This window comes from Bubalus kerabau, chromosome 15 (genome assembly GCF_029407905.1).
Source record: "Bubalus kerabau isolate K-KA32 ecotype Philippines breed swamp buffalo chromosome 15, PCC_UOA_SB_1v2, whole genome shotgun sequence".
NCBI classification, from domain to species: Eukaryota; Metazoa; Chordata; class Mammalia; order Artiodactyla; family Bovidae; genus Bubalus; species Bubalus kerabau.
Genome location: NC_073638.1, coordinates 71,419,414 through 71,447,148, shown reverse-complemented (window position 1 = coordinate 71,447,148; position 27,735 = coordinate 71,419,414). Strand labels below are relative to the sequence as shown.

At 37.6% G+C, this 27,735-nt stretch overlaps 1 long non-coding RNA gene across 1 annotated transcript in view; it reads left to right on the top strand.

Moving 5' to 3' along the window:
* LOC129629332 (uncharacterized) overlaps positions 1 to 27,271 on the top strand; it is a 98,210-nt gene extending 70,939 nt beyond the window's left edge. The window contains exons 3-4 of the long non-coding RNA XR_008703170.1: positions 24,900 to 25,002; positions 25,493 to 27,271. This is a non-coding gene — a long non-coding RNA (uncharacterized LOC129629332). The remainder of the gene's footprint in view (positions 1 to 24,899; positions 25,003 to 25,492) is intronic.
* Positions 27,272 to 27,735: the final 464 nt, after the last annotated feature.

Genomic DNA, 27,735 nt, shown 5'->3' with positions numbered 1-27,735 from the left:
CAAACCTGCATCTCTTGCATCTCCTATATTGGCAAGGGGATTCTTTACCACTAGCGCCACCTGAGAACCAGGAAGAAAAGGGTTAGAAACTCAGGAAACACAGAGATATCCACACATTACTTTGTGTGGAGAAGGGCAATTCGTACTGAACGTCTTCTGACCATAATGAGAAAAGTTTCATCACTTGGACAGTCCTATCACTTTTTTGCAATTCCTACCTATTCCAAAATAACAGAGATCTCAAAAGGAAAGCTCCAGTTTTGCCACTGTGGTTTTTTTTAGCACTGTTCTAAGAACAAAAGGAAAGAGGAAAGCATATAAATTGGTGACTTTCCTTAAGCCACCACTTTGCCTAGAAAGAATTTTTATTGAATCAACTGATTAGGCATGTGTTGTTAACAGCAGGCATTGTTGTTAGTGCGCAGTAGTACTACATGTGGTAGTAGTACATTTTAGTAGTTAGTATGCAGAGAGAGATTAATGTGGTCTAGAGGAGTCAGGGGAGATTTCAGTGATATGTTGGCATCTTAAAAAACAGACTCATCAATATGAAGGGAGTATTATTTTGGCAAGATAAACAACAAGGGACATGCCAAGATGGCTGATATTGAATGGTCACTGTAGGTGACTGAGTTAATAGAGGATAAGCTTGGGTATCAACTTGCCGGTAGGGTAAAAATTCTAAGTGTCAAATGATATGCAAACTCAAAATTAACCTTAAAAGCTTCTGCACATCAAAGGAAACTATTAGCAAGGTGAAAAGACAGCCTTCAGAATGGGAGAAAATAATAGCAAATGAAGCAACTGACAAACAACTAATCTCAAAAATATACAAGCAACTCCTACAGCTCAACTCCAGAAAAATAAATGACCCAATCAAAAAATGGGCCAAAGAACTAAATAGACATTTCTCCAAAGAAGACATACAGATAGCTAACAAACACATGAAAAGATGCTCCACATCACTCATTATCAGAGAAATGCAAATCAAAACCACTATGAGGTACCATTTCACACCAGTCAGAATGGCTGCGATCCAAAAGTCTACAAGTAATAAATGCTGGAGAGGGTGTGGAGAAAAGGGAACCCTCTTACACTGTTGGTGGGAATGCAAACTAGTACAGCCACTATGGAGAACAGTGTGGAGATTCCTTAAGAAACTGGAAATAGACATGCCTTATGATCCAGCAATCCCACTGCTGGGCATACACACTGAGGTAACCAGAAGGGAAAGAGACACGTGTACCCTAATGTTCATCGCAGCACTGTTTATAATAGCCAGGACATGGAAGCAACCTAGATGTCCATCAGCAGATGAATGGATAAGAAAGCAGTGGTACATATACACAATGGAGTATTACTCAGCCATTAAAAAGAATACATTTGAATCAGTTCTGATGAGGTGGATGAAACTGGAGCCTACTATACAGAGTGAAGTAAGCCAGAAAGAAAAACACAAATACAGTATACTAATGCATATATATGGAATTTAGAAAGATGGTAACAATAACCCTGTGTACAAGACAGCAAAAGAGACACTGATGTATAGAACAGTCTTATGGACTCTGTGGGAGAGGGAGAGGGTGGGAGGATTTGGGAGAATGGCATTGAAACATGTAAAATATCATATATGAAATGAGTTGCCAGTCCAGGTTTGATGCATGATACTGGATGCTTGGGGCTAGTGCACTGGGATGGCCCAGAGGGATGGAATGGGGAGGGAGGAGGGAGGAGGGTTCAGGATGGGGAACACATGTATACCTGTGGCGGATTCATTTTGATGTTTGGCAAAACTAATACAATTATGGAAAGTTTAAAAATAAAATAAAATTAATTAATTTAAAAAAAAAAAGAAAAAAGAAAAAAGAAAAAAAAAAAAAAGTCTGACAACTTGCCTGATGGTTCATAGTGACTTTCTGGTAAAGCCAGTGGTTACACAGGTCTCCATCTTATTAGAGGTGAGATGAGAATTAAGAAGTTGATGGGAGAAGTTGATGGGAATTTTTCCTTTAAAGATATTGATTATCCATCCTTGGATCTGGCCTGTGGGGGTCAGACGTGGCCGTTCTTCAATATCTTGAGTTATCATAGCATAGTGAGGATGAGCTCAGGGCCCTGGAATAGAAATGTCCTAAATTGCAGCCTATCTCTACCACTATGCAATTTCATAACCTTGCCAAATGGGTACCTCAAACCTAGAATTCAATTTCATCTAGTTATTTATTAAATGGAACATTGGATACTGATGAGAAAGAGAGAGGTTTGTAGCAGTAGAAGGTAAGGTAACTGGGGCTCCAATTTTAAAAATATCTCTGAAGAAACGTACAGAAGGGAAGGGAAAGTAGCTTGGTCGTGTCCGACCCTATACGACCCCATGGACTTCATAGCCCATGGAATTCTCCAGACCAGAATACTGGAGTGGGTAGCCTTTCTCTTCTCCAGGGGATCTTCCCAACCCAGGGATTGAACCCAGGTCTCCCGTATTACAGGCAGATTCTTTACTGGCTGAACCACAAGGGAAGCCCAAGAATACTGGAATGGGTAGCCTATCCCTTCTCCAGCAGATCTTCCCGACCCAGGAATTGAACCAGGGTCTCCTGCATTGCAGGCGGATTCTTTACCAACTGAGCTATGAAGAAACATAGGAAGCAAATCTTATGCTTGCGCGTCAGGTGGCGCTAGTGGTAAAGTACCTTCCCGACAATGCAAGAGATGAAGGTTCAATCCCTGGGTCAGGAAGATCCCCTGGATGGGAAGTGACAACCCAGTCTAGTATTCTTGCCTGGAGAATCCCATGGACAGAGGAGCCTGGGAGGCTACAGTCCATAGCGTTGTATGTTGCACACAACTGAGGTGACTTGGCATACACAACTAGCCAGTTATAGTCAGAGGCTCCCTCTGCCACTCCCAGAGAACTGACTACAAAGCTCCCTAGTCCTTCAGGTGGGCTAATGGCACCTACATAAGAGAGGTTCACATGGGTTCATCTGACCATGTAAATCTCAGCTTGCTTATCACCCATGGTGCCTATTGTAGGATCCTGTATTGCTTGGAAGTTTGTAGACTCTTGTATATGACTCTTGCACTGTGCACCAAATTGTACTGCTTTTCCATCAGAAAACTTTTTTATGTAGGACATTGATAATCCTTCCCCAGCCTTCTCTCCCAGAGTCTCCCTACCCATACACTTTCTTTCCTTCTGAGATTTCTTATCAGGCCCCCCTACGGCACAGCGATTTTGTGCAAACCCCTCTGATGTGAAAACTGAGAAAAATCTTTCTGGAATCTTTTTGAAGCTTTGATTGATGTAAAGCACAATAAAAGCACAGCTGGAATTGGAGATACCAAGCTCTGCTTTTTGGCTCAGCATCCAAGAGAAGGGGGAATAGCGAGCTTTGTTTGGTCTTGAACGTAAAAGCAGAGCCAAGATGAAGCAGGGTGCTGTTTATAAAAATACTTTGGAGCAATAACTGTGCTTTGAAACTAATGAGAATAATGTTTAGATTAATAGCTTAGGTCATATTTCATGTATTGTATTAAACACGGGAGGAAAAGAGGAAAAGGAGAAAGTTGGCTTACCCTTCAAAAATCTACACACATCACTAATCAAAGGACACATTTTAATGTTCTTGCAAAAGTGCAATAAATGCTAGCTAAAACCTCCTACAATGCATTCGATTTCTTCTTCAAATCTGTGCCATCATCTTTTGAAATGTGGGCCAAATTACTTTTTCCAAATATCTGTTTAGATGAGATTATTAGGCTTTTTTAAATGGAAAGGTTCATAGAGCACCTTGAGATCTGAATAAAAAATATTTATCTTCTAATCTTTAGTAATACATATATCTATATATTTCAAACCTGATACATAAATGTTCACAGGTCCATGATGAATTGTTAGCTCAGTGAATGCAAGATGAAAAGCAAGCCAATTTCAAAGTGATTCAAATGTGAATAAAAATAAATATGCCTACATCTTAGTATGGATGTAACTATTAAATAAGTAAAAGTGGTTTAAGAGTTAACCATAGCTAAATATCGTATATATACATATCCATACATATATGTATTAGTATTTACTGTTTTGTTATTGTTATTTTTGTCTCCACTTTCTTAATACCGATTTCAAGGATTATTTCTTGAAGAACAAAAACAATATGTTTCATGAAACAAAGCCATTTAATTTAGAACACTTTTATTTTTTTATTTTTTTAATTTTTTGACTGCACAGCTTCCTGAATCTTAGTTCCCCTAAACCAGGGATCGAACACAGGCCCTTGCAGTGCAAATGCAAAGTCCGAACCACTGGGCCACCAGGGAATTTCCTAGGACCCTTTTTAATAGTTGCTTAAAGATTTTATTTTATTTAAACGAAGGCGATATTCTGCTCATGTTGCTGGAGTTACAGAAGTAGATGTTTCTCGATTCTTCAAATAAAAATATGAATCCAAATAAAAATATGAATGCATTTCCCAGAAAACATTTGCATACATGCAGCTATTTTCTGTAAATTACTTTATCTCCAGCTGGATGGGAAATTTTATCATGGCTCATTAATCATTTCATAAAATCATATAACATCAGAGATTAGAGAGAATTTAGGGATCAACTATTCTAAATTAACTCATTTTACAGATGAGGAAACTGAGACTCACTGAGGATGATTTATTTCCAAAGGCTATGTAACTAGTTTATAGCAGAATTATAAAAACTCTTTCAACATTCCAAGTCAACTAGTCAATACCACCACCCTTCCAAAATCAGAAAAGGCCTGTGTTTCATATCAGAGAATCAAGATTGTCTAATCCAAGCCTAAAAATTAACATTTTTTGGCTTTGAATACAGCAATAGTTCAGAAACAATCAATTTTTAAGACACTTCATATACTCTAATCCTGGGAATAAACAGAGCTGGTATTCATAGGACTCAATTTTATTGATTTGAATTTTATTTTTTAGAAGGGAACAACTCTTGGGAATGAAAGTTTTTCTGAGCCAGAAGACCTAGTAATACATAGTTAAGTTTGAAACATCATAATATATTTACTAGATTTTAAAAAATATGGTTATTTTTGAGAGAAGAGACTATAAGCTTAATAAAAGTAATTTTGTCTGAGAATTAGTCATTTAGTTTTTCTTAAAAAAAAAAAAATTGGCTTCTATGGTGGGTCAGACTGCAGTGCAGGAGACCCGGGTTCGATCCCTGGGTTGAGAAGATCCCCTGGAGAAAGAAATGGCAACCCACCCCAGGACTCTTACCTGGAAAAATCCATGGACGGAGGAGCCTGGTAAGCTACAGTCCATGGGGTTGCAAAGAGTGGGACACAACTGAGTGACTTCACTTTCACTTTAAAAAACTGGGAAAGTTTTCTCTTCTTTTATTTTTCTCTACCCAATTTTCTGGATCTTTTCCCAGATCCTAGCCTCCTAGCCACCTGTGTGTGTGTGTGTGTGTGTGTGTGTGTGTGTGTATGTGTGTGTATAAAATATTAAATTTTGTGTTTTCCAACTGTCTCTTATACATAATCGCTTTGTGTTACATACTGCAGTGTTTTTACTTAAATGTTTCAGGTGATTATCAATCTAAATTCTTAATAGTTTTGGGGAATTCTTTTAAATAACAATGAACCCCGTAGACAAGAAGAATTCACCAGAGTATCAGGAAGAAGGAAAAAACCTTGGCAGGACGAAGGATAATCTGGTACAAGAAATGGAGGAGATTTGAGTTAGAATAGGTCAGCAAGAGAAGAAAGTCTTTCAAACCTAGAAAGTAAGAGCGGGAAATTAAAAGGATTGCTTGTGTCTATCATGTTTATTCAATCGTTCATTTATTAAACAAATATTTACTAGACAAATGCTATTTGTCTTATTCTTAGGACTTAGTCCTATTCTTAGTCCTTTTCTTAGGACTCAAGATATATCAGTGATCAAAACCAACAGGATCGCTTCTCCTAAGAAGCTTCTATTGTAGAGTAGGGAGATAGACAGTAAATTATAAACTTAAGTAAGTGAAGGATATAGTATCTCAGAAATTGAATCCTGCTAAGCAAAAGTGCTAAAGGAACAGTGGCTGCAGAAGTAAATGAGTTGAGCATGGAAGACCTTCTAAAGAAGATGGCATTTGAGGAAATACTTGATTGAAATGAGGGAGATAACCACACAGATGTCTAGGGATAGGGTGTTCAAGGGGAGCGACCACTCACTGCAAATTTCTGAAGGTGTAAAAACAGATGGCAGCGTGGAGGGAAAGAAGGGCTGAATGAAAATGAGGGAGGAAGATTGGTAGGAAATGAGGTCACCAAATTGCAGAGAATGCATCTGATTTGTTCTTCTTATCACTAGCATTAAGCATGGTGCCTGGCATAGAGTTAGTGCATGGTGTATGCTGAAAAAATGACTAAGTAAACAAGTGGGAAGAGTAGGATCTAGTAGGACTTCCTATCATTTAAATAGGAAGAGTAACTGGGATGAGATGATACTTGCTTGAGCAAGATGGTTAAATATCTGTACATACGCCAACATGACTGGATTTGTTTGAAATATTTATGATGTGAAGAGGAGAGGTCAGATAATGATTTAGGGCTAGTGTTGTACATCATGACACAAAATAATTAGTGTCACTCAGTCTGATTTGCTTATTTTATGCATATTTCATTTTCCTCTCCATTCTTCTTACCTGTCCCTCCTTTTATTGCTCTCCTCTTTTCAACTTCCTTTCTTCTTTCATTCTACCCTCAAATCCAGAAGTAGCCTGAGCTTGTGGAACTGAACAATGTGTAACGGTGATTTCACTCAGGTTTAAAGACATTTAGATTAACAGCAGTGAGGCCGTGCTTTTGTGTACTTTTACTGTACATAACGATATAGAGTGCAAAATTATAGTATCTTTATTTCAAGCCCAGGATGTCCAGAAACAAGCATAAAAGCAGCAATGATGCAGCTGGTACTACTGTATTTTTCAAGATACTATACTCTAAGATTAAAAATGTTCTCTTTGTTTTTTGTGTTTGTTTTTATGTATTATTTGTGTGAAAACTATTATAAGCCTATTATAGTACAGTACTGTATAGCCAATTGTGTTAGTTGGGAACCTATGCTAACTTTGTTGAAGTTATGAACAAATTGGACTTATGAACACACTCCTAGAGCAGAGCTCATGTCTATGTAGGGGACTTACTACACACAAGCAAAATGTCCTTGTCATAAAAATAACCCCATCCCTTTCTATTTGTCTCAGCGTGTCTTTGGAGAAATGTCAAAATTCTCCTTCTGGCTAAACACTTCTAGGGGTTGGTCCTTTTATGGGTTAATTTATCTGCTATTAACGTCATGAAGCAACCTCTAGTCCAAATGTTATAGAATCATGAAAAATGAGAACTGGTTGATTTTACTAGATCTCTCAAGATCTTAAACACTGATATGATTTATCGCTTCCATCCCATAAGGTATTTTTTTTGTGTGCTTAGGTGGGACTTCTTCATTTCTCCTCTGAACATAAGGTTTAGAATGACCTTGGAAGGAGCTGGAGGTTTTGCACACCTTAGCAAGTATTTGAGTTGACAACATTTGGACTGTCAATGCTATAATCCCTCCCTCCCCACTTCCACCTGCAAGAAGAAGCAAAGACCAAAATCTACCTGGAACATCTGTTTTCCTAAGATGACTTTTTGGCATTTGTTATTATTAGATTAATGCTTACTCATTGGGAAAAATGCACACTATACAAAATAATATAATAAAATGCAAAAGCCTCAAAATCAAGTCCCTCATTCCTCAGAGGTTATCAGGATTAACAGTTTAAAGTGAATTCTCCAAAAATTTGTCTAAATTTCATTAAATATAGTATACTTATAGTTTTTAAATAATACATTCAAGCCATGTAGACAGTGCTGTCCTTACTGCTTCATATCATTTCATGTTGATGTGTATAGATCTTCTTCACTCTTTCTGAAGATTAAATGATATTGCTTGGGTGGATTGCTGTAAGGTATTTAGCTGGTCCTTTTTTCTGTTCTTTCCAGTTGGTCATTATTGCAAATGATGCAAGAAATTCCTGTGCATACATATTTGTTCACTGAACTCCATTTGATGATGACTGAAATCTATTGAAAATGCTTTAAAAAGCACTTCATATTATTTCTTTAAAAATGAAGTGTGTAGATGGAACCTGTAAGAAAGGAACTGCAAAATACCCCTTATTTCATGAGATCCTAAAATATAGACACTGACTAGAAGGTGGATTATGCTTAATTACTCATTTTCTTATTGGAGAAAAGGCAAATTACAGTGAGCTAAAAGGATTTAATATGCTTTAATATGCAGGAAAAATATGAAAATATTACTCCTCCTTATTGTGAAGTTCCATTTAGAGCACTTCCTTCATCAGAAGATTCTTGTTAGTTCATGCTTCATTTGAGTATCAGTCTTGAAAGAAATGGTGAAATGCATTTTCCAGATTTCTCAGAAAAGATGTGCCAAATTTTGTGAAGGCCACTTAGATTCCATAAAACTGTACAAAGATTAATTACAGTGATTTCCACCCCTCTGTAGGGCAATGATTTATTTTGCCTTCCCTGTATTATGAAGAAGGCCCTCCATAATCTGATGTTACTTCCCTAGAAAATTTTCTCCAGTGGTTTGCTAATAAATGTTTAACAACTGGCTCACTTCCTACTAGAAGAAAATATATCTATTATGTTTATGTATAAAATATACATAAAATTAAAGCATGCATACAGAAGTTTATTTTACATTTGACTGATGTAAAACAAATGGAATTTATCATTATTAATTAAATATGCAATCCACTTTATAACAAATAGCTAATTGATTCTCATGTAGTGTTCTCATTGATCTTAGCTGAACTGCTGCTGTTGTTGTTGTTCAGTCACTAAGTCATGTTCGACACTTTGACCCCATGGACTGCTACATGCCAAGCTTCCCTGTGCTTCTCCATCTTTTGGAGTTTGCTCAAACTCATATCCAATGAGTCATTGATCCAGCCATCCAACCATCTCATCCTTTGTCATCCCCTTCTCCATTTGCTTTAATCTTTCCCAGCATCAGGGTCTTTTCCAATGAGTCAGCTCTTCACATCAGGTATTGGAATTTCAGCTTCAGCAACAGTCCTTCCAATGAATATTCAGGGTTGATTTCCTTTAGGATTGACTGGTTTGATCTCATTGCAGTCCAAGGGACTGTCAAGAGTCTTCTCCAGCACCACAATTTGAAAGCATTAATTCTTTGGTGTCCAGTCTTCTTTATGGTCCAATTCTCATATCCATACATGACTACTGGAAAAACCATAGCTTTGACTATATGGACCTTGTCAGCAAAGTAATGTCTTTGCATTTTGATATGCTGTCTAGGTTTGTCATAGATTTCCTTGCAAGGAGCAAGCATCTTTTAATTTCATGGCTGCAGTTACCATTAGCAGTAATTTTGGAGCCCAAGAAAATGAAATCTGTCACTGCTTCCACTTTTTCCCCTTCTATTTGTCATGAAGTGATGGGACCAGAAGCCATGATTTTAGTTTTTTTTAATGTTTGAGTTTTAACCCAGTTTTTGAACTCTTGTATTTATAGCCAATTTGTTCAATGCACATGAGTGTAGTTCCAACAAAAATGTTAGTTAATATTTTACTAACATTAATAAATGATGAAATCAGACCATAAAATAAAGTTACCAAGGTGATGTCACTGAACGCAGAACTGAGAGATTTCATAGCACATAATTATATAGTATTCCTGCCATACATTACAGTAGACATGGATGATAGTACAAAGTATGAAGATCTTTAAGAAATGATGTTTTGAATATCTATTACTTTTGTTTCTAATATAATTTTCTGAACTGTAATTTATATAATTTTATGTTTAATAATGGCAGTGGTCAATGACACAAAATTCTTAAAAGTTTGATTGTTGAATCTGGTGAGCTTGTGAAGTAGTTCTAGCTCACTACTGGTTCATATTTTATCATTTCCAAGAGGAAAATCTACTATATTCAGGACTGTCTCTCCATGCCCCTCAAGACTAATAGACAAAAAAATTTTAGTTCCTGAGCATGCAAAGATTGGATAAAGTTTGAATTTTTGGAAAATTTAAATAACTGAGTTTGTTTTGAATTTAATCAACTGAACTTTTCTTGAAAGCATAAAAAGATGGCCTACTTTGCATAGATTTTGAGCTTCTAACAAGATTCTCTTATCCAGATGATTATTTTATGGAACAGCCAAATTGCAAGCACTAGTGAAGGAGGAAAATATCCCATGCCATCCCTGTCCCTTCTAACAAGAAAACAGGTGAATACTTTGATAAAGTGTCTGGGCAAAAGTATGTTTCTTTGTGTTTAAAGTTATTTCAAAAATGTACACTTTTGTTCCAGACTTAGGGAAATGTAAAATAATAGATTCCTCTAAGAAATAAATATTTAAATAATGATGTTATTATAAGGTCATCTCCCATTCTTTCATCTTGTGGTAAATTTAGTAACATCTTAACAAAATCCCTTTGCTCATTCAGCTCTGTTTTTGCCCAGTCAGTCATCTGGAGGGGCAAGGAGCACCTTTCTTTCTCCTCTGTGTCCTTGCAGTGTTTCATTTCTTCTTTTTGTTTTTTTTTTTTCAATAATTTTATTGATATATGTTACATACCATCAAATTCATGTTTTGAATACATATTTCAATGGCTTTTAGAATATTTACAATTATACCTTTACATTAAAAACAGCTTCCAGTACCACAAAATAGGGACAGAACTTCATTATTTCCTTTTAGTGATCCTTGATTGCAAATTCTTCTTCTGATGGTGATTATTATATGCACTTTCAATTCTTTTTCTTATTCCCCATTTCATTTTCAGCAAATGCCGTACTTTTTAAAACTAGAACTCCATTAGTGAAACACACACACACACACACACCCCTCAATGTTTGGAGGACAAAAAGAATTTTAGGTTCCAGTCATACAAACATCAGTGATCAAAGCAAAGAAGTACAGGAAAACAACAGAATGGGAAAAACTAGAGATCTCTTCAAGAAAATACCAAGGGAAGATTTCATGCAAAGGTGGGCACAATAAAGGACAGAAATGGAATGGAAACAGAAGCAGGAGATATTAAGAGGTGGCAAGAAAACATAGAAGAACTATAAAAAAAGATCTTCAGGACCCAGATAACCACGATGGTATGATCACTCACCTAGAGCCAGACATCCTGCAATGTGAAGTCAGGTGGGCCTTAGGAGCATCACTATGAACAAAGCTAGTGGTGGTGATGGAATTCCAGTTGAGCTATTTCAAATCCTGAAAGATGATGCTGTTAAAGTGATGCACTCAAAATACCAGCAAATCTGGAAAACTCAACAGTGGCCACAGGGTGGGACAATGATCCGTTTTCATTTCAATTCCAAAGAAAGACAATGCAAAAAAATACTCAAACTACTGCACAGTTGCACTCATCTCACGTGCTAGCAAAGTAATGCTCAAAATCCTCCTAGCCAGGCTTCAACAGTACATGCACCATGAACTTCCAGATGTTCAAGCTAGATTTTGAAAAGGCAGTGGAACCAGAGAACAAATTGACACCATCTGCTGGATCATAGAAAGAGCAAGAGATTTCCAAAAAACATCTTTCTCTGCTTTATTGACTATGCCAAAGCCTTTGCCTGTGTGGATCACAACAAAGTGTGGAAAATTCTGAAAGAGATGGAATACCGGACCACCTGACCTGCCTCCTAAGAAATACGTATGCAGGTCAAGAAGCAACAGTTAGAACTGGACATGGAAAAACAGAATGGTTCCAAATCAGGAAAGAAGTACATCAAGGCTGTATATTGTCACCCTGCTTATTTAACTTATATGCAGAGTACATCATTTGAAACGCTGGACTGGATGAAGTACAAGCTGGAATCAAGATTGCCAGGAGAAATATCAATAACCACAGATATGCAGATGACACCTCCCTTATAGCAGAAAGTGAAGGGTAACTAAAGAGTCTGTTGATGAAAGTGATAGAGGAGAGTGAAAAAGTTGGCTTAAAACTCAACATTCACAAAACGAAGATCATGGCATGCAGTCCCATCTCTTCATGGCATACAATGGGGAAACAATGGAAACAGTGAGAGACTTTATTTTGGGGGGCTCCAAAATTACTGCAGATGGTGATTGCAGCCATGAAATTAAAAGACACTTGTACTTTGGAAGAAAATCTATGGCCAACCTAGACAGCATATTAAACAGAATAGACATTACTTTGCCAACAAAAGTCCATCTAGTCAAAGCTATGGTTTTTCCAGTATGTATGGATGTCAGAGTTGGACTATAAAGAAAGCTGAGTGCTGAAGAATTGATGCTTTTGATCTGTGGTGTTGGAGAAGACTCTTGAGAGTCCCTTGGACTATGAAGAGATCCAACCGGTCCATTCTAAATGAAATCAAGCCTGAATATTCATTGGAAGGATTGATGCTGAAGGTGAAACTCTGATATTTTGGCTACCTGATGTGAAGAAATGACTCATTTTAAAAGACCCTGATGCTGGAAAGATTGAAGGCAGGAGAAGAAGGGGATGACAGAGGATGAGATGGTTGGAAGGCATCACCAGCTCAATGGACATGAATTTGAGCAAGTCCCAGGAGTTGGTGATGGACAGGGAAGCCTGGCATGCTGCAGTCTGTGGGGTCACAGAGAATTGGACACAACTGAGCAACTGAACTGAACTGAAGCAAACATTAGAGTTTGCAATTTTTGGTAAAGGGGATCTAATGGACTGAAGTATTTGAAAATATAAGAAGTAGATGACCTACTTTACATAAATCTTGAGATTCCAGCAAGATTCTCTTATTCAAATGATTATGAGTTTGAAACTTCAATTGAAATCAAATTAGCATGAACAGGGCAGAATCTGTTTTATTAGAGACCAGGGAGGGTATCCACCTTAGAGCAAGAATAGTCACTGAAACAGTGGGCTCGCCTTGGTGTAATGTGGTCTCACCTCGACAAGGAGGATGACTTTGCAGATTCCCCACAGTGTTTTGCTTTTTATGTTTCATTTAATGGTGTGACATCCTATGACAATTATCATTATTTTGGGTCCCATTTTCCCTCGGAAGCAGCTTTGACACAGATCAATGCATCTCAGTGTCATTTTTTATGGCGCTGCAACATCAGAAAATGACAGCTGGAAATCTTAATTGGTCCAGTGACAGAAAATATAATGACTGTTCACAGTGACTTATTTTATCTGACCTTGTGCTTAATTCAAAGGTAAATTTTCATCTCAGTATTTGAAAAGAGAAAGTGGTGGGCTGATGAGTGGGGCAGATGGCCCAGAGAAAGAACCTTCTTTTGGAGAGAAATTGCTACTGGTTTGGGAGCTGTTATTAAATTAGAATTTAAGTGTTGGTCTCGAATAATGGATACCAGGGTCTCTGTGCCTATTTGAACTGCCAACCTTTCTGCTGTGCCTGCCATTAGAAATGGCAGCAGGCACTGGATGCAGCATGGAAGGTTGCCCACAAGTGACTGGCTGGAGGCCCTATCACAGAGGCCACCAGACAGCTGTCAGACAGACTGGCATTTGATCATTACTGACTTGGTCTGGAGCCCAGTGACTTTGACCCAGAGGCAAAAGGTTTTCTATAATACCACCCAAATTGCTCAATCCCCTGGTCCTAGAGAGAAAGCTGTTTCTAAAATAAGCACATCATGTCTGCCCTACTGAGTCCAGCTATTAAACCAAGATCCCAAGTGTCCTTCTGGCAGTTAAAAACAGATGTATAAGCAAAGTATCAAATCTCCAACATCTTTAATTCACCTTGGGCAAAGGTGTAGCATAGAGAAGGAGGTGGCATGATTCAGTGAAAAAATGCTGGGCTTAGGTTGAGATGGTACGTCTGAGCTTTATTTCTAATGTTTGCCTAATTCACTGGGTAATCATAAGAACTAAAGAATAGAATGCATATGTTTATGATCAATAACTGAGTTTCTTTTAGATTATGATTGATGATGAAGGTGAGGGTGTTGATAATGATGGTGGTGGTGATGGTAGTATTAGTGATGATGAATGCAATATTTTTCTTCTATAAGCATGTTATTGTTTTCTTACTGTATAAAATGATATCAAGGATACTGATGGTAATGGATGTAGTACAAGATAATTAAAGGCATAGACTTTAAAGTAAAGTACTTTGCAGCAATACATTGCTTTGAACCAATAAAGGAAAATGAAGACCTGGCTTGAAATTCTGGCTCCAACACTCATGAGCTGGCCAGCTACAGTTTCATCTATAGATAAACTACTCCATGGGGTTGTTGAAAGAAGTAAGTGAAATAAGGCATGAGAAGCAGTTAGTTCAGCACCCAACACATGATTAGTACTCAGTGCATTTCAACTTGTTCATGTTCTTTTCACTTCATTAAGTGCAGAGCTTGTGTATTTCTCAGTGAATCATTCACCAGATTGAGACCAAGAGTGATTCACTCAGCAGGTTTCTTCTCTACGTGTATGTTTGTGTTAGTCTAGGTCTCCCAAGAAACAGACACAAAGATCAGATTTTCTAAAAATTAGTGTTTTTCAAAGAAAATGAGGATGGAGTTAGTAGGAAGGCTGGGGAACCACTGGACCAGGATGTACTCTGAATTCCAAGTGAACAGAAGTTGGGTGGAAGCTTCCTGGATCACTGTGCTTGGTGCTCAGTTATGTCCAACTCTTTGCAATCTCATGGACTATAGCCCACCAGGTTCTTCTGTCCATGGGATTCTTCAGGCAAGAATACTGAGTTGCCATTTCCTCCTCCAGGGGATCTTCCTGACCCAGGAATCGAACTCACGTCTCCTGTGTCTCTTGCATTGCAAGCAAATTCTTTAACCATTGAGCCATTGTGCAGACCAAGAAAGATTCAATAAGGCTATCAAAGGACAGATGCCTCCTCAGAACAGAGTCAGCTGTTAGAGGGGCTCCATGTCTTACAGAGTGAAGCTACTATGCTCCACCCTTGGTTAGAAGCAGCTTGAGTGAAAACACAGCTGGGGTACAAATGTGGCAGTTATTTCAGAGCCCCGCAGCTGGGTCCCTTCCATCAAGCTCTCTGAACTTAGAGGTCAGGGAGGCACATTCTACAGCCACCTTGCCTTGAAAAACTGATTGCTTGTTAGCTATAATTAACTCATTCAATCCTTGAATTTCAAAGTAAATCTTTTCATAATAGTTGCTACATTGCTCCAGGTGTTAGCTAGTGTTGACTGTCTCCTTCTGATGTTGTCTACTTTTTATAAGCAATTACGTAAACTTGCCTTCTTCACTGGTTCATCCTCCCCAAATATGAGAAACAGCTGAAGTTCCCTAAACATCTGAGCCCAGTGCTACCTTCTTCATCCTTTTGTCATGCTCACTTCCTATAAGAAATGCCTCTTGTGCTACCAGGAAAGTCACATCTCAATGTGGGAACATTGTATCTGTTTCTTTTCAGTGAGCTCTGCCTCTTGGACCCTGTGTGAGCATTATGCTTCCTGCCCAGCTCCTCTTAATCACATGCTTGCCTCTCTGTTGGTGGGACTGGTTTTTAGGAGTGGGAGGCACAGATCTTGCTCTGTGTTGGAGGTTTTATGACTGTCTGCCTTTGCTCTTTCACCAAAGGAAAGTCAAAGTAAGGGAAGTAGTGAAATGAGTCACATGTCAGGATTTATTCTGAAGAATGCTGTCATTTTATTCCGCATTACTGCAGTATTGGCGCTGCTTGATCCCTGAGTCACCATTCAAAATGGAAATTGATTTGGTTTTTCCCATCTTTGAGTTGCAGATAAACTCTAAGCGGGGCTCTGCTGATTCAAGGTCTTCCTGCTTCCAGAAATGGAGATCATTTGTTTATTTCAGCTTTTCAGCAGAAGGCTTTTTGTGGGCATGTGTTATGGTACACCTCTCAGAAAGGCTTGCTAAAAGAATGGATGAATGAATACATGAATGAATGAATGGAGTGAGATTGTTTGAGGAATTTGGTGCCTCAGAGTTGTATGATCTTATTTTGTGTTTCCTCTTTGTAGGAAAGAGAAACCTTATGCTTTGAATTGTATCATTGCTAGACACCTCACAGGATCAAATCATAATATGTGAGAACCAGAAAGAAGTTCTCACACAACCTGTTCTAGTTCATTGGGGAAAAAAATAAGAAGAATTCAAGGGGAGTGACTTCAATTGAAGGTCATGCAGTTAATAAAGACTAAGTCTGTACTCTACCTTCCTCTCTTTTCACTTTCAGCTAAACTTGCTGCTTTCCCTTTTTATTTTTATAGTTTATTTGAAAAGAAACTGATTCTAAAAATTTACAAAATTACTGATTCTCAAAATTTACAAAAATTCCATTCAAATACTCTAAAACCCATTTGAAATCATGAAGACCAGTAAATTTCCCAAATAAGTCTTACCCCAGTAATTCATTCATTCATTTAACAAATATTGAGAGCTTAGTATGTGCCAGGTATTGTGTATATGCTAAGAAAATAGAAACACAAAGACAGGCAAAGTCCCTTCCCTCCTGGAGCTTCCGTTCTAGTTTATATTTAGAGAGACTCTTTCATCTATGTGTGTCACTCACCAGCTAGATGACCAAGGACAAATGCCCCCATCCATCTGAGCCTCATATTTCCTTGTCTTAATAATGAAACCAGTAAATCCCACTTTGCTTGGTTGTTGAGAGAACCAAAAAGTAACGGTAATTTACTTGGCAAAATGCCAGGCACATAGTTAAAACTGAGGATCAAATCATAATATAGTTATGCACATAGTTATATCTTTTTTCCTAATCAAGCCTGGGTTTTCCAGCTGCTTTCAACCCTATTGTTTTCCTTCTTACAAAGAATTGCAGCATGGTAGAAGCTTTACCCAGAGCAATCCCTCACCTACTTAAGTTCCAACCACGTTAACTTTATTTCTGCTCCACAAACACTTCTACTTTCTTCTTCCTTTAGTGTCTTTGGACCCGACCCTCTGCCTGGAACATCTAACCACCCCACCCCTGCTACCTCCAGCTTCCCTCTCAGGCTTCCTACAGTCGTTTGTATCTGCTTCACTCTTGCTCATCTTTACTCTCAATTTAATTATCACCTGGCAAGAAGTCATCCCCTATCTTCCCAGGCTTAATCAGATCTTGTCCACATACTCTTACAACAGGTCCACTGATATAACTTGCAGGGTCCAGCCCAAAATGAATATGTGGAACCCTTGTTCAAAAAGCAAAACTATTGCATTAGATTATAAAGCTTCTCTCTTCTTTTTCCTTCTTACTTAATTTTTCAGGATGCTTTTTATTTGTTATTTGATACTCTTAGTAAAGAAAAGTTAAAATTTGTAACTACCAGCTTTCATTTAATGCATTATTAAAATATAGTATAACATTTTAAATGATTGTATTTTGACATTTATCATGATAGTATTTAAAGCCGATTCTAATAGCAAATATGAGTTTAACATGTATGCAAAAACAACAATTGCACAATTCCTATTTTGTATTTCATGCATGCATGTATGTATTTCCTTCTTATCAGAACGAAAGAAATGTTGCACAGAACCAATTTAGGTGTTTTTATGGCAAAATAGATGGAGAAACGGTGGAAACAGTCAGATACTTTATTTTTCTAGGCTCCAAAATCACTGCAGATAGTGACTACAGCCATGAAATTAAAAGACTCTTGCTCTTTGGAAGAAAAGCTATGACCAACCTGTGACAGCATATTAAAAAGCAAAGACATTACTTTGCCAACAAAGGTCCGTCTAGTCAAAGCTATGGTTTTTCCAGTAGTCATGTATGGATGTGAGAGTTGGACTATAAAGAAAGCTGAGTGCCAAAGAATTGATGCTTTGAACTGTGGTGTTGGAGAAGACTCTTGAGAGTCCCTTGGCCAGCAAGAAGATCCAACCAGTCCATCCTAAAGGAAATCAGTCCTGAATATTCATTGGAAGGACTGATGTTGAAGCTAAAACTCCAATACTTTGGCCACCTGCTGCAAAGAGCTGACTCATTTAAAAAGACCCTGATGCTGGGAAAGATTGAAGGCGAGAGGAGAAGGGGATGACAGAGGATGGTTGGATGGCATCACTGACTCAATGGACGTGAGTTTGTGTAAACTCCAAGAGCTGGTGATGGATAGGGAGGCCTGGAGTGCTGCAGTCCATAGGGTTGCAAAGAGTCGGACACAGCTGAGCAACTGAACTGAACGGACTGGAGAAGGAAAAGGCAACCCACTTCAGTATTCTTGCCTGGAAAATCCCATGAACAGAGAAGCCTGGCAGGCTACAGTGCATGGGGTCACAAAGATTCAGGCACAGCTGTGCAACTTCACTTTCACTTTCATTTCATTTCTTGACATGCACATATTCTATCAAGGTTCTCTACTTTCAGCTTACTGTTGGATAAGAAGTGCAGACAAGAAAAGGAACTGTGGGTTACCCTTTCCCCTTTGCTTCAGTGGCACCCTATCCAGCATAAGTGGTTGGCTGATACAGGAAAGTAACATGAATAAGAAAAGATATGATAGACTTTCTGGGTTGCTCATATTTCTTTCAATGTCATTAGCCCCTTTCTACTTTCAAAGCAGGTGCTTGATAGAAAGGGTTGCCTCTGGGTGCTGTCAGTATGCCTGCTTACTCAGTCTTAGACGTAAGATACTTATATTCTTTTAAGTAGCACTGAACCACCATATATCCTAGTTTTCACCAGAATTCTGTGCTACATAAGAATGGGGGCAGAAGAAGGATGGCAGACATTTATGTTGCACTGTCTCCTCTGGTCACCTGCATATTCCCTTCTACCACTGGACTTAATTGTAACACACAATTTCAAACTTAAAAGAATCAAAAAATTTCCAGACAGCAATGGGAGAGCATTAAAACCAAGTCTGCAGCTTTTCTGAGCGTGGACTCTCATGAGATTCCTCAGACCCTGTACCTATGAAGCTGGTTTTGCTTAGAGCATCCTGTGCTTTTTTTTTGTATTTTATTTTATATTAATATTTTATTATGTATTTACTTTATATTAACAATGTAGTGATATTTTCATTTGGACAGCAAAGGGACTCAGCCCTTTTTTATTTGTTTAACATGCTCTTCCATGATTAAACCATAAACTGCATGGGGCAGTGAGCTTACACATCTTATGCACCTCTCCTCAGTAAATATTTTTGAGTGTATGAGTAAATATATGCACATGGATGGAAAGACCAGGAGTCTGAAATCTTGAGAAACAAAATCAAGGAATGGCTTGAAAGTAACGTTGTTGGCCAGTCACTAAGTCATGTTTGACTTTCTGTGGCTCCATGGACTGCATTACACCAGTCTCCTCTGTCCTCCACTGTTTCCTGGAGTTTGCGCAAATTCATGCCTATTGTGTCCGTGATGCTATCTAACCGCATCAGTCTCGCCACCCCCTTCTCCTTTGCCTTTGATCTTGCCCAGAATCAGAGTCTTTTCTAATGAGCTAACTCTTCCTATCAGGTGACCAAAGTATTGGAGCTTCAGCATCAGTCCTTCCAATGAATATTCAGGGTCGATTTCCTTCAGGATTGACTGGCTTGATCTCCTTGCAGTTCAAGGGATTCTCAAGAGTCTTCTCCAAAACAATTCAAAAGCATCAGTTCTTCAGTGCTCAGCCTTCTTTATGGTCCAACTCTCACATCTGTACATGACTACTGGAAAAACATAGCTTTTACTATAAGGACCTTTGTCAGCAAAGTGGCATTTCTGCTTTTTAATACACTGTCTAGGTTTGTTAACTTCACACTTCAGGGAAATTAATGACAGAGATTAATATGCATGTATATAATTAGATTTCATAGGTATACTCCATAGTTGTTAATTCCCCTCTTCCTTGGGGTTATATTTTGCTTTCTAACTCTGTATGTTCTGCTTGATCAAACCTTAGTCATAAAAATAATCAATGTGATGGCTATCTATTGTAAGACAAAATAGCTTCTTCTTCCTGTGTGTGTGTGTATTTTAATGAATATAGCACTCATGTGCATAAAGAAAGAAGATTTCCGTTTCATTAATACTAGATTTTTCACATTGTTTAAGTTCCAAAAGGGAATGTTTCTTCTATTTTATAGGTCTTATTTTATTAGCCACACAAAGTGAAATAACAGTTTGTTTAACTATGTCAAAAACAATATAGACTCAACTGCTACTTGCTTTCTTTTGTATAAATGTTAATGCATTTGTAATTCCATCCCACTGGTTGGTAAACCAAGCATTACCAAGTTACCGTTGCCCTATAATGTATTTGAGTCATTTTTAATAAATCCAGACTTTAAGATGGTTTATCATTATCTCTATAAGCTACTAGAAACAGATTTCCTTCCTGAACTTCTGGGTCCTGCAGCACTCTAGCTAATGAAAGTGGATTTGAAAACATCATTCAATTAAACAAACCTGCTGAGATTTGTTTTTTTGGTGTTTTTGTTTTTTAGCCAAATATAATGTTGAGCAAAATCTGTAATCTCACACTCTGACCTTCTTCACAGACCTCACTCATTTAAATGACAATCCTCTGGTCCCCACTGCCTAAACTTTCTTTTTTTTTTGGACATGTTTTTAAAAGAATCCACTGTGCAAGTCTAGAATTTCCATAAACTTTAAATGAAAAAGGATATGTTTAATCACAAATGCACTTTCATTATGTTTTCAGCCATAAAAGAATAGACATACTATATAGAAATGTTCATCCATAACCACCTTATAACATCAAATGAATGAATATATTTGGCTATAATAATCAGATAGCAGAGACATTAACACAGAATGATGAGAAGAGTGTATAATTCTTAGATTTCAAATATAATAAAAATTCATAATTTAAATGAGTGAATAATGACCTTGTGACAACTGGATTTTGGTGAATATTATTGCCACGGGTATGAGCTGATACTGATTCAGAAATATTCATGACATATTACATCAGGAATATGGTGATGAACAAGGCTAACATAATTTCTGTCCTTAGGGAACTTATAACCAGGATCAGTGACTTGAGCAAATCAGTTCTATCCTGAGTTCTTCTGGCTTTAAAACAACATTCACTTAATTGCACAACTATCTTCTGGATATTTATTAGAGACTAAGTGTTGTAAGAAGCAAAAAATAAATTGTACACAGCTCCTAATTTTCAAGGAACTTTTATTCTATGCATAAATAGCTATGAAAATAGAATACGTAATGCCCCACAGAGAGATTTGGCTAAGATGCCATGAGAAAGAAAAAATGTAAATAATTTTCAGATAGTGAAATCAAGGCTTCCTTGAAAAAAAAAAACAACAACTTTTGAATTGAGTCTTAGGAGATATAACAGAATTTTAAGTGTTGACAATGAGGGAAAAATGGGAATTCTAAGCAGAGAACACAGAAGAAGACTTGAGGAGGGGAGGACGCAGGCAAGTATATAACATGGTCCTGCGTGGCTGAGTGGAGTGTGGGTGTGGAATGCTGTGTGTGTCCTCTCCTTTACCTTAATGGCCTGGTTTGGTGAAATTCTCATTTATGAAGATTCTCAGTGCAAGTATTGCCTCACTAATAAGTAGTGTGTCTGGCATTTTAATCCTCTCCATTGTATAGATGGGTTCTGGCTAACTAGACGTTGAATTGGATTGAGTTGGATTCATGAGAAAATGTGATTGCGAGAATGGATTTGGGGACTTCCCTGGGAGTCCAGTGGTTAGCACTGAGTACTTCCACTGCCAAGGGTGCAGGAGCAGTCTCCAGTGGGGGAACTAAAATCCCACAATTCTGGATGGTGTGACCAAAATAAAACGCACACATGGATTGGAACTAGGTATTAAGGACCTTGAAAGCCATGTTTAGAAACTTAAAACTACTGAAGACTTTCCCCCTGAATATAAAAATAATAATAGCTAATAGTTTTTGTTATGGGCACTATTTTAAGGGGTGTGCCAGTTTGATTTTATATAGTCTTCAGAATAACCTGATGACGTAGGCAATACTGTTTATTCTTGTGTTAGAGAAACTGAAGGCTAACGTTTTAGGGACTGGCCTAGGATCTGAGTGAGTCAGTGGTGGGGCCACAATTTGAACCCTGGTATCCTGACTCCAGGATTAATATTTAAGTACTATGCAGAACAGTGCTGGAGAAAAAGGAATTTTGCAGAAGTATCTGGAGAGAATCAGAAGGAGGAAGCTTGGTCAAGGATCTCAATTCGGAGGGAAGTGCAACAGAAAAGACAAAAAGATTATAAAATGGTTATGGTGATACAGGTGAAAAGGAAAAATTTTGAAGGGATGTGTGTGTTGTCCATTCAGAATTCAAAGGGTTGACAAATTATTGCACGTGAGGGGCAGAGAAGAAAAAGATTGTGAGATCTGAGTCCACAGAACTGGGAAGCAGACAATCATATTCACAAAAAAAATGAAAAACCTGGAAAGAAGCGAGTTCAATAGGGGAGGTTGTAATTCTGTGATCGATGGTTCAATTTATTTATTATTTATAAATTACTCAAGTCTGAGTGTGACATCCTTTCATAATTTCTGTTCCTTAGGGGAAACACACTGTTTATAAAGCAATACAGTTTCTTAAATGCCACGGTTGTCATTTGTACTCTATTTTTGTAGTTTTTTTTTTTTTTTTTCCGAAATCAAAACATGACTGATTTTGGAAAATAAGCAGTCTATTTAGAATGTGTTTTTGTTAGAAGTTTAGAAGGAAAGCAGAATTTTCAAAGAAAATAAACTTTAGTAGGGGACAGACTTAGTTCAATTCAGTTGCTCAGTCGTGTCTGACTCTTTGCAACCCCATGGACTATAGCATGCCAGGCCTCCCTGTCCATCACCAACTCCTGGAGTCTAACCCAAACTCATGTCCATGGAGTCAGTGATGCCGTTCAACCATCTCATCCTCTGTCGTCCCCTTCTCTTCCCGCCTTCAATCTTTCCCAGCATCAGGGTCTTTTCAAGTGAGTCAATTCTTCACGTTAGGTGGCCAAAGTATTGCAGTTTCATCTTCAGCATCAGTCCATCCAATGAATGTTCAGGACTGATCTCCTTTAGGATGAACTGGTTGGGTCCCTGAGCAGCCCAAGGGACTGTCAAGCATCTTCTCCAACATCACATTTCAAAAACATCAATTCTTTGGCGCTCAGCTTTTTTCACAGTCCAACTCTCATATCCATACATGACCACTGGAAAAACTATAGCCTTGACTAGACGGACCTTTGTTGGCAAAGTAATGTCTCTGCTTTTCAATATGCTATCTAGGTTGGTCATAACTTTCCTTCCAAGGAGTAAGCGGCTTTTAATTTCATGGCTGCAGTCACCATCTGCAGTGATTTTGGAGCCCAAAAAATAAAGTCTCTGCTTTTTAATATGCTGTCTAGGTTCCTCATAACTTTTCTTCGAAGGAGTAAGCGTCTTTTAATTTCATGCCTACAGTCACCATCTGTAGTGATATTGGAGCCCCCCAAAATAGTCTGTCACTATTTTCACTGTTTCCCCATCTATGTGCCATGAAGTGATGGGACATGAAGTGAGGGGACAGCCTATCAAAGCAAATATAGGGATTTTTGTCATTTGGCATTCAATGAATAACCAAAAAAAAAAAATGTGTTTTTATTCTTATATAGTTTTAACCTTGAAGTTCAGTCAGTTCAGTTCAGTCGCTCAGTCATGTCCGACTCTTTGAGACCCCATGAATTGCAGCTCGCCAGGCCTCCCTGTCCATCACCAACTCCCGGAGTTCACTCAAACTCACGTCCATCGAGTCGGTGATGCCATCCAGCCATCTCATCCTCTGTCGTCCCCTTTTCCTCCTGCCCCCAATCCCTCCCAGCATCAGAGTCTTTTCCAATGAGTCAACTCTTCGCATGAGGTGGCCAAAGTACTGGAGTTTCAGCTTTAGCATAATTCCTTCCAAAGAACACCCAGGACTGATCTCCTGTTGAATGACTGGTTGGATCTCCTTGCAGTCCATGGCACTCTCAAGTTACTCAAATTCAATAAATCTGCTTCCTTACCTGTAAAATGGGAAAAATATTGAGAGTAATTTCATAGATCTGTTGTACTTAGTGAGATATATATGAAATCTTTGCAGAGTATTACCATAAACTAAGCCCATAAAATATTAGATACCAGTGTTACATTCTGTCAGTCCTTATATTCACTGAATTTCCTCACAGTCTGTGCCTCACTGTAGAGAGATGAGCATACCTAATATTTGTTGAGAGGTAATACATAACTGTTGTTTTCCAACCATAATTATAACAGTCTTAAACTATTCTTTCTTAGAATCTGCAGCAGTTAACATTTGTGTTATGATTTGAAAGGGAAGGAAATAGGAACTGATTTTTACACTTTCTATAGTCAGAATTCATACTTCACACTATCCATTCATTACTCTGGGTTTGATGTAAAAACATTAAGGAAAGAAAGAATACGGTAACATTGACAAAGAAGAATGAAACATATCCTAGAAGAGTGGGTCTTCACCATGCTCAGACATGGAGACACATGGAACTATATTGTTATTATCTGAAACATACAAATGGAATTTTTTAATGACATAATTCTTGATGTTTAATTCAATCTTAACATCTGGGAACAATTTTATTACATTAAAACATTACTGCAAAAATTAAAATCACTAGAAATTCACAGCCTGAGAACACAAGTTCACAAAAACTAAAAGTGCTTGAGCTAAGTAAATGTGTAATTTTTGTCTGGAGTTCTTCAGCAACAAGTTTTGACACACCTTTTATTACCTTTTAATGATGAAGATATTTAGCATTAATAAAATTCAGGAAAAAATGTATAGTAAAATAATATGAACTGAAATCAGTATGATCAATCAATTTGTATTTTCTTCACCTTCAAAATGGGAGTCCTGACATTGTTTTATGTTCATTTGTTTTTGTAGCTGAAGAACACAGTCTTGCTTGTCAACCACCAGTGTTCCGTGTGAGCATAATTCTGAATCACAACTCAGAAGTGAGAACGGAAAGGAGAAGCCCTTTGTAAGGGTAAGTTGGGCTTATGTGGCAGTAATTGCAGCACTTTAAAAAAAGATATAGAGGTGATATTTTCCTGTGGGTATAATAAGACTCAATGGTGAGCTGTAGCTGCCAAGAAAACTAATTGGATAGACTACATTAACAGCAAAATCCTCTCTAGAGCAAAAGAAATGACATCTCTTCCTGTTCTGTAATCGAGAGGAAGCACCTAGTTTCTTACATTCAATTCAAAATATAGGATTTTAATGTGGGTAGAAAGAAACAAGCGCACTTTCAGAATTTTACCGCCTGTGCCGTGAACAGCAGGTGCATCAAGAAGCGCCTCATTCTGTGCTTAGTAGCTCAGTTGTGTCCGACTCTGCGATGCTACGCACTGTAGCTTGCCAGGCTCCTCTGTCCATGGGGATTCTCCAAGCAAGAATACTGGAGGGGGTTGCCATGCTTTCCTCCAGGGGATCTTCCTGACACAGGGATCGAACCCAGGTCTCCTGCATTTCAGGTGGATTCTTTACCCTCTGAGCCACCAGGGAAGCCCACCCCACCCCACCAAACCCCAGCAAATCACCTTTGGCCCAAGCCTCCAGCAGGAAAGGAAAGAATCCGCAGAATACGGTAGAAAATGTGAACTCAATAAAATGTAGACGTGCTATTTAGCAGCTGGAGGTGTGACTAAACATGACAAGATCTGTCAGCTGTGCCTACAGCGTCCAGTACAGTGGCTGCCAGCCTATGTGGTCATGGGTATTGAGATGGGCAGTCTGAGGAGATAGGACCTGTACATGTGAAATACACAGTCTATTTTAAACTTTAAGTATGATAAATGCCAAATATTGCACTTGTGATTTTGATTACATGTTGATACCATGTTTGGAGTATTTTGATTTACATAAAATATATTATTTATTTAATTTTATCTATTTCTGTTTATAGTTTTTAACCTGGTTACTAAAAAGAAATTAAATACATTTGTGCTTTACATTATATTCTATTAGACAACATTTTTCTAGACTGGGATCTTTTTTTTCTTAAAGTAAAGATGTTAACTGTTTTAGACTTGTGTCTGTCACAGTTACTCAAATCTACATAATGCACTAGCATCAATGGGCAATATGTCAACAAATGAATGTGGCTGTGTTCCAATAAAGCTTTATTTATGGATACTAAATTGTAAATGCTATGCATTATCATGTACTATGAAATATTACTTTTTCTTTTTTTCTAACAATTTTAAAATGAAATAGCTATTCCTTGGCCTATAAAAACAGGTTCCTCATGGGCCAGAGTTTGCTAACCCTGTATTTTATTCTATATTTTACTCTGCATTTATTATCTTTGGCCCTTACTAAAATGACTTAATTTATACCCTTATCTAAAATTGTAATGTTTATAGCTTAATTATAAAGTCCCCTCTCATCTGTCAAGCTGTTGGAATTCCAAGTGACATAGCAGGTAAATAACTTCACAATTTGAATCAAAGATAAAATAGACCAAGAATAAAATAAGTTGATTCTAAAATAAGTAGTACATTTCCTGATGCTAGAAATGTTTAAACAGAGGGAAGTTTCTAGAAAGGGATTTTGTAGAAGAAAATTAAATGCTAAATGTATGGTTTAATCAAATATGTAATAACCCCTTTTCAAACACCAAACACAGATTATTTTATTTCGTTGTTATATGTTAACTCAATTTTAGTTGAAATGTTGTGGGAAAAATGCAACAAGATTTCAGAGTTCAGGTTCTAACTCCTATCATGGAAATTTATTATATTGTGAAGGTTTAGTAGGAATCTCAGATCTGATGGCTTGCATTGTTTTCATTTTGGTAGTAGAATTCAGTAAGGTTTTTAACACAAGGGGATGAGATTATGTAGAGTAGATTAATACAAGTCTTTCTTTTATCTATCAAAGTAATATTAGTAAATTATCTGCAATTTACTTGAACACATAACCAATGATTTGAAATAAGTTGATAATTAATATTTTAAGTTGTACTTTGATAAATACCCTCCCAATGTTTTGATCTTTTCTGACAATTCCTAATGCTCTTCAGCTGTTATAAGTATAGAATATATGATGCAATTACACTGAGTTTACGTTTCTTGAGTTAATAAATTGGTCTTAATCGCTAATGGATTCTTTATACTGATTGAATTTGCATGTTGAATTGGTTTAAATTGCCTGACCATATTTCAAGGTTAAATACAAAAGTATGTGGAGCTATTAATTTTGTGTTGCTGTTGTTGGTTTGAATGATTTAGGTACTTGAAGCTAGAGCAGGAATTAAATTAATTTGTGCCTTCACCTTAGCCCAGCCTTTCTCTTTGTATAATGTATCTGTGACATTTGTCTTCATTCCGAGAGAAGATGAGGAAAACTCAGAACGAATGACCAGTTCTCATTAAACTGATGATTTTGAGGGGGATTTCCTTTGATTCCATGTAATGATACATTACCTTCCCAAAGAATGAATTTAGCAATGAGAAATCTAAATCTGAATGTATACCAACCCAAATCAATCAAATCTTCCTAACGATTTCAAGGGCAAAAAGGACAATAGCATATCCTGTAGCTGCTGACAAAGAAATCAACTTGTCTGGTGCTTGGGTCTCATGTGTGAGGAACAAATATTTCCAGCAGATGCTGTGCTTTCTCAAATCCACATGAGCTGGACATTTACAACTTTGTTCTAGAGGCTAGAAGAAGTGGAATAGTTTTTACCTTTTAGATTATAAAATGTAATCCT